Raw genomic sequence first — 9,993 nt, 5'->3', positions numbered from 1 at the left:
TGGCTACGGGCTGGCTTCCTTGGACAGACGCAATGCTGAGAAAAAGTGGAGCAGAGCCGAGGAATGGGAGGGGGCGCCGAGAGTTGGGTGTATGCGGCTGAATCCGGCTACGTGGCTTTTCGCAGCCAAAAATAATGGAAATCTTCCCTCGCCCAAGTCCGGCTCTCGGGAGGCTCGGGGCTCGGCGTGGCTTTAGGAAGCTGGAAACAACGAGTCTGACAACAGAGGTTTATTGAGGTCGAAAGCCTAACCTGGGAGCCCTTGGGGGCTCTCGTGGTCCCCCTGAAAATGCCCAAGGGGACGCGCCCCACCTTGCAGGCTGCTGACAGAGCCTGGAGGGGGGGAACCGGAGGCTGCCGTGATGCTGCAGCCCCCCGCCTCGCCGGACCTCGCTGCTTTTGGAAGAGAGCAGGCTGGAGATTTAGCTCTGCGAGGAGCTGAGCTGCGACGGGGCTGTTGGGGAGGTCGGGCAGGAGGGGACCACGGCCCCGTGCTGCGGCCCCGCAGCGTGCAGCGAGCCCCCCAGTGCAGGGGGCTGCGGGGAGCGGTGGCGAAATAGAGGCAAATGTAAAATAAAGCAAAAAAAACACCCCCACCACGGCAAAAAAATGATAAAAAAGCAACCTCCGCAGGGGGTGGGTTATTCGGGGAGCTCGGGGACTGCACCGGGCTCGCCCTTGGGGGGTCCCGCAGCGCAGGAGCTGTGCAGCCGGGGGGTTATTGGGGCCCGGCTGCTGCTGCTGCTGCCCTTTGTGCTCCGGGGCCGAGCCCCCCTGCGTGTCCCCCCCCCCCCCCCCTTTTCTTTTCCTTGGTGCCCTCCCCGCCGCCCCCCGGCCGCAGCTGCCGGGCATTGTTCGTGCTGCTCGTCCGGGGGGCGAGGATGCTCCCGGGAGCGCTCCGAGGCTGTTGTTGGGTGTAATTAAGGAAGGGGGGGGGGGGGGGAGGTTTAAAAGGGTGGGGGGGGGAGGTTTATGTCCCCGATTTCCATGAAAATGAAGCTGTGAGGCTCCTCTCTTGGCATTCACCGCGTGCCTTAATTGTATGGACATTAAATCAAGGTCCGCTGTGAACACGCAGAGAGGGGCTCGGGCTCGGCCCCCGCTCGGAGCAGGGCGGGCGGAGGCTGGGGGGGGGGCAGGAGGAGGCTGGGGGGGGGGGGGCTGGGGGCAGGCGGAGGCTGCCGGTGCCGAGGCCGCCCCGGTGGGCTCCCCCCCCCCCCCCTCCATCCATCCCAGGGCTCCCCATCCACCGGAGGGGGATGCGGGGATGTTATGGGGTTGGGGCGAGGAGGGGGGGGGGGGGGCCAGCATTAAGCATCGCCCCCCACACACACACACTTCGCTGCCCCAAAACCCCGGGGCTCGGAGGCTCCCCCCCCCCCGGGGGGTTCCCCGCGACAGGACGGACGGACGGACGGATGGACGGACAGACGGACGGACAGACGGCAGCATCCCCGGCTCCGACCCCTCCCAGCCGAACCACCAAACGCCCCCCCCCCCGCCTCCAAACCCCTCCGCCTTTCCCCATCCCACCCCCCCCCCCCGGGGGGCCGCCGTCCCTTGCCCCGGCAGCCCCCCAAGTCGGGGGGTCGGGGGGGGGGGTCCCGGCGGTGTTTCGGGGGGGTCCTCAGCCCCCCTCCGCCTCCTAGGATGGGGAGGGGGAAAGGTAAAGCCCCCCCCCAAACCCCTTTCCCAGTGCTGGCGGCGGGGGCCGAGAGCATCCTTCCCTTTGCGCCCCCCCCCTCCCCGCCCCAGCTCCGCCGGGGGTTGGTGCAAGCAGCGCTCCACTTCGGAAAAAAAAAGACGAATGCGGAAAAAAAAAATTAAAAAAAATTAGGAAAGGATAAAAAAAAAAAGAAAGAAAGAAATTTGGGGAGGATGGGGAGCAATTGGAGCGGGTTCGGTGGTCGCTGCCGGCCTCGGAGGCGTTTTAGGGCTTTAGGACGGTTTCGCTCCCGATACCCGCGGCTGCAAATCCTCACCCCCCTCCCCTCCCCTGCCTCCCCTTCCTTTTCGTCCGAAAAAATAATAATAATAAAAAAAAAAAAACCACAATAATTTAAGAAAACAAATAAATCACGAGCCCGTGAAGGTCGCTTGCAAAAGGGGCGAAAAAAAAAAAATAATACAAAATAAATAAATAATAATAATAAAAAAAAAATCCTGCTGCTCTTCCAAGGTAGCAGTGGGGCCGGGGCTCTCCCCCAGCGCCGTGGCCCAAACCCCAGCAGTGCGGCTCGGCACGGGCAGCCCGGAGCAGATTTTTACCCACTCCCGTGGAAGCAGCGCTCGGCGGCTCCGGCGGCACAAACTCTGCTGCCTCGCTCAGATCCAGTGCAAACGCCCTCCCGTGGCTCAGGATGCTTGTTTTTGTGTCGGCAGGCTGGAGATGAATAAGAAAGGCGCCTAGTCTCTCGTTAGCTTTGAATTTCAGACTTTTTTCTCTTTCTCTCTTTTTTTTTTTTTTTTTTTTTTCCTTTTCTCTCTCTCTCTCTCTCTTTTTTTTTTTTTTTTTTTTCTCTCTCTCTCCTCCTGCCCTGGAACAATGCAGAAAGACCCCAGCAGAGTGAAAACCAGGCTCCCGCTAGGCTTTAAAAGCAAGATGAACTTGGTGCACCACCCATCTTTCTCTTCTCTTCTCTTCTCGTCTCCAAAGCTCTTTAAAGGGGTTATGAGGCGTCTCTCTCAATTTATCCCTTTTCTCTTGATCTTCCTAGCAGAGGGGTTTGGGGTCTAGTCCTGGCTGTTTCAGCTGATCTCATCCAGGCTAAGGGATTAGAGCTTCTTCTCCGCATCCCGGCTCTCAGCACATCTGCTGATTGGGTTCAGCACAAGAGGATTACATTGGGACCCAATGACGTCACCGCCAGGACATAAGTTCTCCTCCATTAACCAAATCCTCATCAGCAAGATGTCCTTGAAACTGGAGGAGGAACATTCAGGACTCCATCGCCAGCCCGTCCCCACCTTCCTCCCGGGCGGGCTGCCGGGCTTTTTCGGAAAAAATATTGTTTAAGCTTTGAGCACTTGCAGCTGCAGCGATAACGTACTGCTCCGGGCTGGCGGACCGAGGCGGGGTAGCAGAGCGCGCACCCTATAAATAGGGTTCTGCACCTAAACTGTTAATCAGAGGAGCTTTATATATTCTGTTGCTTTTTCTTTTTTTTTTTTTTTTTTCTCTCTTTTTTTTTTTTTTTTTTTTGTTGGGAAGGGAGGGGGTGGAGGGGCAGGGGGGGGAGGGGAAAGCTGCATCCTACAGTTATATTTCCAAGCTCAGAAAGACATCAGCGGTAATTTTCTTTAAAGCTGACACGGCTGTAATTTTAAATCCTATTTTTTTTTCTTTTTTCTTTTTTTTTTTTTTCCCCATTTTTTCCATTTTTCATTTTTTTTAAATTATTTTAGAAACGTGTAGGATTTCACCCCCGTTCCCTCGGAGAAGAGACAATGTGCCCCGTGTTATATAAAGCCGGAGCTTCCCCGTAAAGCACACAATGCGAATTTTACGTTTGCACTTTGAACGCCAGCTTGCTCCTTGCTCCCTGCGCCGCACGAGCGCGGCCCCACGGCGACGAGGGCCTGCGTAGCTGAAAGGAAACGCTTCCCACTTCCAACCAGCAAACTGCGGGAGGATTTTTCAAGTTAAACCCTTCCACCCTGGCTGTCGGAGCAGCGCCTCTGGCCCGTGGCCTGCCCCAGGCTCCGCGGCCCCGCTGCGAGCCCCCGCCGCAGCGCGCCCGTCCCACCGGGTTTGGCTGCGGCTCTCGTTGGCTCAACTTACAGACCTCGTCACCTTACAATGCAAAGGGGCACCGGGATTTATTTATTTACCTAGGGTCGCCGAATTTCATCTCTGGGGAGAGAAAAAAGGGGTTGGAGAGCAGCAGGCTGGGTCCCGCTCGGAGAGGTTTTGCTCGGGAGCCTCGCGTGTGTTTCGTTTTCCAGCAGCAAGCTGCTGGCTCACTGCTCATTATCCGTCGCCCCTCCAAACATGCACACCCCAAAAATACAGCCGCACACGCACGCACTGACACCGATTTGGGGCTGGGAGCTGCAGGGCTGGGGCTTTCCGCAAGCCCTTGCTCCTTGCCCAGAGGAACTTTTATGGCCAGGGCGCGATGCGCATTTGCTAGCAGAGCTTTCAGGCGAGGATTTATTTGCGTCTGTGCAGTCCCCCAGCCCCTGGCATTTCCCTCCTCAGGCAGGGGGGAAGGCAGGAGGCGATTTTGGTGGCAGGCATCTTGTTGTGGCCCTGAAAATCTCCCCCAGCCCCAGAAACAATTGTTTTCTGGATGGCATCTCCCTTCCCCAGAGCCACCCCAGGCTCCGGGGGGGTGGGTGGTGAAGCGGCCTCCAAATAACATCTCCTAAGGAGCAGCTTGGGTAGCGGTGAGCAAGCAGCAGTGCTCTGCAGCGAGGTGCAACATCACCTCCCGAGCCCAAGAGCCATGTTTAGCAGGCAGCCTCAGCGCCGCGAGCCTTCGCCCTGCCTGCGTGCGCTTTTCTCCTTCCCTTTTGTAGCGCCGCAGTGCCCGCCGTAGGCACCGAGCAGGGGGGCGAGGGGAAGCGGCGTTACGCAGCGAGGGGAATTCTCCCTCCGCTTTCCCTCTTCCGAAACGCCTTCGTTTCATTTTATTGTTTCAAACCTGCTTAGTTAGAGCCGTATTGACCTATTTACCCTGACAGACCGCCGCTCCCGACCCGGCATCGATCGAAAGGAAAACAAGGCGACCGAGCGTGGCCTCCCCAGGGCCCCCCTCCCTGCTCCGCACCCCCCGGGGACCCTGGGGCCTCCATTTCCCCCAGCCTCCAGCCCCGACAGCGCTTGAGGCCGGCCCCATTGGGGCTCAGTCCCCATGGGGTGCCCCTTCCCGGGCCGGGGATGTGCGGGGACGCAAAGCAGCCTCACCCTTGGCCTCTCCATCAGCCTCCCCATCGGCCTCCCCTTGGCCTCCCCCTTGTACTCCCCCTCTCGCTGCCTCCGCCGCCTCCCGGCCTTCGCTGTCCATGGTATTGAAGGCACCAAAGGGAGGCTCAGCTCCGGCCTCCTCGGGCCAGGAGGTGCCGGGGGGGTCCCTCCAGCCCCCCGCAGCCTCCTGGAGGCTCGGGGATTTTTGGCTGAGGTTCAACCCCACTCCCCTCTGGCCTCCCCCGGGGGGCTGAGCAGGCACCGAGCAGCGTCGGGGGGCTGCGATGCTGCTCAGCGGGGCGGCAGCTCTGCGGGACAGAGCCCCCAGCCCTGGCTCAGCCCCAATAAAGTTTGCGGGACAATAAATTCCCCCGAAGGCTCCTTCCCGGCCCCGCAGCCTCCTCCAGGGTCGCCAGCACTGCCAGCGAGACATTTTGTGCGGAGCTCGGCCCTTCCTTAATCCCCAGCGCAGCATTTCCACGGCCCGGAAGAAAACAGTCAGATGATTTGCAAAGGACCCCCTTTTTTTTTTTTTTTTTTTTTTTGGCTTTTTTTGCTTTTTCGTTTCTTTCTTCTTCTCTCCCCCCCCCCCCCTCCTCTTTCGCTCTCTGCCTTTTTAAACCTACCACCTACTGTTCCCCGAACAAAGGGATCCCGGAGACGAGCGACATGCCTCCACTTTCCTGCCATTTCCAAGCCCCGCCATGCGTAGACGACCGCCGTTACAGAAATACCCGGGATTGAACCCAAAATCGACTGCGGCACCGCAAAACCCGCGCGGCCCCGGCCCAGGCCACCGTGACACGCGCACACACCACTCACAGATCACCCCTTCGCCTCCCCAAAAATGCCCCCTCCTTTATTTCTGCCGTATCGGGGCCGCCTTTGTCTGTCCCTTCGGCACCGGGCTGCGGCCCAGGTAGCGGGGCAGCACCCAACACCAACCCCAGCACCGCCTCCGAGCCCACCCGCGGCCGGGCAGAAAGAGAAATCACCTTAAAATGAGGCCCAGCTCTGCCTCCACATCCCCCCCCAGAGTTTTTTTTTATAGGCTCTGGGCCTCCGCTTTCTGCCCCAGAAATCCCAGAAAGGGACCGGCGGAGTTTGGTCCCCCCGCCACGATTTCAGGCATTCTTCCACATTTCTCCTTTTTTTTTTTTTTCCTTTTTTTTCTCCTTAGAAAGCAAATCATTTTCTTAGAAAGTAATGACACTTACAAGAGGTTTGGGAACAAGATCTTTCTATCACGTCTCCTCTCCCTCTTTTTCTCTCTCTCGTCTCCTTTTGGTCTTCTCGGCTGCTGCAGGGTGCTGGTGTTTGGTGTGTTGGTTTGTTGTTGGTTGTTTTTTGTTGTTGGTTTTTTTTTTTTTTTTTTTTTTTTTCGGATCTGTAATAAAAAAATAAAATAAATAACTCGCCTCCCTCCCCTCGTCCCCGCGCGATACACAATTTGCTGATTTGCAAAGCCTCTCCCCATGTGGAAGAAAGCCGCCTGCTCTCCCCACGACTCGCTTTCCTGGCCTCCCAGCTCCTTGAGAAAGGAGGAGGGCCTTGTGCATTACAATTCCATTCAGCCTCATTCATTCTGCCTCTTTCTAACGGTCTTTGGGCAGCAAATCCACACCGACGGGGGGTCAGAGCCCCCTCCTCGCGCCCCCCCCGGCCTGAAGCGCACACAATAGCCGTCAGCTAACAGCACAGCAGCAACTTTGAAACATTCAGCCTTCCGAAGCCAAGAATGCCCGCAGCTCCCCAGCCCCCACCCCTGCCACTTCTTCCTGGGCTTGACATTTCAAAAACATAGAATGATCTTCATTTTTTTTTTTTTTTTTTTAAAAAAAAAGGGGGGAAAAAATTATCCGCACGTGGTTTCGCAGGGCAGAAACCCGGTGTTGGGAATTTCCCGGGCAGGAGAGGGTCGCTCCATCCCGTAGCTAATTACCTGCTGCCCCTCTCCTTGCTGGAAAAAGGCTTTTTTATTATTTTTTCCTTTCCCCGGAGGTGTTTATTTGGTCGGATCAGCCAGCAGGATGGATCCCAGCCTGTTTTTTCCCAGCTGTGGGCACAGCCGAGGGCTGGGAGCTGCCAGGGGGTCCCAGTGGCTGTGTGGGTGCGGAGCGCACGGCCCCATCCTGCTCCCGGAGATGCTCCATCCCCATTCCCGGTGCTACCCGAGGGACTTGGGGCTGATTTTTCTGGGGTTTTGAGACCCCCAGGGCTCTGTTCTCCCCTGGGATGAGGAGCAGCGAGCAAGCAGCAGCCGGGGTGAGGGCCGAGCTGTGTCCCCAGCCTCCCGGGTGCAGTTGCAGTTCCTCCTCTGCTTTTTGCTCTGAGGCTCATGTGCTTTCTCCTCTTCCTGCCTGTCCTCAGCATCCCACAGCCTCTCCTCACCCCTTTCTTTTCCCGGGGAGCCCCCCGGCTCCCAGCAGGGCTCCCCCAGACCCCAGGACGTTGTGCAGGGAGGGTTTTGTCTGCGGGGGGCAGGAGGGATGGTGCTGTGGCACCGAGCCCCCGCTGCTGTCCCCGCTGGGATCACAGGGACTCGATTAGGGTTTCAGCAGTGGCAGAGGGGGATCAGTGGGATCAGTGCCTCAGTGTCCCCAGCTCCCTGCGTCCCCAGGAACTGCTGAGTTCCGGGGACAAGGCTGGGGACCCGTCCCCTTCCCATTGGACTGGGACAAACCTGGGGATGCTCCATCCCTTAGGGGCCAGCCTGGCTCTGCTCCAGAGAGGGAAAGGTCCTGGGAGGAGCGGGCAGGCACCTCTGGACCTGCTTTGGGTTTGGATTTGGGTTCAGATTTGGGTTTGGGGAAGGGCTGTGCCGTTGGGTCAGGGCTCCGCCATCCCCCCGGCGCTCCCACACTGGGGTTTAGCCGAGGTGGTAGCAGGAGGGGAAGGCCACAGCTTCCCTCCACGGATCTGAGGGAAAAGGCCGGTCCTAGAGGCAGCCCGTGGCTACTGCAAGCCTTTTCATACAATTAAAAATCAATGACACTCGGTGCACACCCGCAAATAAACGTCGCCCCCTCTGCCTCCCTGCTCCCCTGGCCACCCCCTCCGCCGGCCGGTGGGGAAGGCATCTTCTCCAGAGCCTGTTCATTACTGCTCTACTTAGGTGGGGAATTGCTTAACCGCTCTCTCTCCAGTAAATCATATTAACTCCAAGCACAGCTATTTATAAAATGTTCCACAGCCCAAGAGGACGGCATCCAGATCACTCGAAGAAAATTAGGCGATTAGGCGTGCATAATCCCAGCCCGGCGCGGCTCCGTGCAGAGCCTCGCCAGCCTCCTGCCTTCAGCCAGTGCCTGGAAGTAAAGGAAACGCCGGGTTTATGGGAGGCCCAGCCCCATCCCGATCCCGGGCAGGGATGGGGAAACGACCTTCTGCTGGGCAGAGCACTCCCGGCTGCCTTCTGATGGCTGCGAGACGAAGCCAGGCTCGGGGAGGGCTCCTCTTGCGGCCCCGCTGCTGCACGAGGGCCCCTGCGAGCATCTGAAGCTCTCCGGGCCGAGCTTCTCCCCCACCCCCTTCCTCCTTTTGCGACCCATTAAACGTCTTCTATACATTTCCTCTTCATCTTGTCAAGGCCAGTTGCTCGATGACTGCTGGTTTCCCAGGCAAATCACACCAATTTCGGAGTTGATGTTGAAGGTCCGCATTGGCTCGGCAGGGGTCCCAGCGAAGCACTCATCCATGGAGCCGGAGGTCAGGCTCTGCCCTGCTTCGCCAGCTGAATTATTATGATTTTTTTTTTAATTTTTTTTTTTTTTTAAGGCCGCGTTGCTCTTTGAACATTCACGGATCGGCTGGCAACGAGGATGACAACAACAACCAAAGGCAGGGCGTCCTCGCCGCGAACGCGCTTCTCGAGCCTGGCCGAGGCTGAGCGGATGCCGAGCGGTTGCAGCTCTTCCTTGCACCCCAAAACCCTCCAAGCGATGGGTTTTTAGCGGGGCGCATGCGTGCAGCACCCCATTACCCCCGAGAGCTTTGCCCTCAGCACCAGGAGCGCCCGCTGCACGGCCCCTCGGGGTCTGTCCGTGCACGTCCAAGTTTGCGCTCCTTTTTTAAGGTTTTTAACACCTTATGTGCTAAAGGGTGCCACATCTGCACCTTGGCCCAGGAGCGTGGGCACACGTACACACATGCACCAGGAGCATTTGTGCATGTGCCCTTCCCTTCACCCCCAAGGGACTCCGCCGTGGAGGTTAAAAATAAAATAAACCGGGCTCCCGCTTTTCCCCTCTTAGGCTCTTTCTCCCTTTTTCCCGTTTCCCCTCTGCCAGCTTCAGCGTTTTTAATTAAATTAGGAGCCTCAATGATGTTTTGCTAACTGCAGCTCCCCGCTTCCTCGTGGAGTAGCCGGCGGAAAGGTATAATTTTGCAAACAGTTTCTTTAAGAGCTGGGCCTGAAGTGCCATCAGCGGGGCGTGTGTGAATGGAAAAAGAAACACCTCCACAAAAGAGGGGATTGTTCCCGGAGGACAATCCGAAGGGGGCCCACTAAGGCCTGTCCTTCACAATAACGACGGAGGGCGATGATTTGAATGCAGGGGGCCCTACTTTCAAATCTGGACAAAAACAAAATGGTAATCAGGGTTGAATCCCTCACTGGTCAAAGCAGTGGGCAGCAACTGGTCTCTTTAACTCCCCCCACCCCCCTCCTTCCCCCGAAGCGGACCCCAAACAAGAGGAACTCTCCTCCTCTTTAACTTTATTTCCTTGATTAGCTCTAAAAAAAAAATAAATATATAATCGCCCGGGCGGACTCGGGGGAAGTTTTTTCGGGTGGTTTGAAGGGCGAGGAGGGCTCCTCTTTGCAGGTGCCGTGGGGACGTGCCTGGCGGCGGGCAGGTAAGCGCCGGGGGGGCTTCTCCTTTCCTACAACACTTGGGGGGCTTCCGAGGGCTGCCCGGGGCTGCCGAGGCAGGGACAGGGAGATTTCGGGGTACGGTCCTTGCCGGGAAGGGGCTGGGCTCCGTGGGAGCCCAGATGTTGCCTGGTTTCGCGGGGTCACTTCGTTTTCGGGCAGCGCTCGCGTCTTCCTCGTCACCAAGCCAATTAAACCCTCGCGTTCGTAGG

The sequence above is a fragment of the Netta rufina genome (assembly GCF_964035555.1).
Source record: "Netta rufina genome assembly, chromosome: 16".
NCBI lineage: Eukaryota > Metazoa > Chordata > Aves > Anseriformes > Anatidae > Netta > Netta rufina.
Note: the sequence above shows the minus strand (reverse complement) of the source record.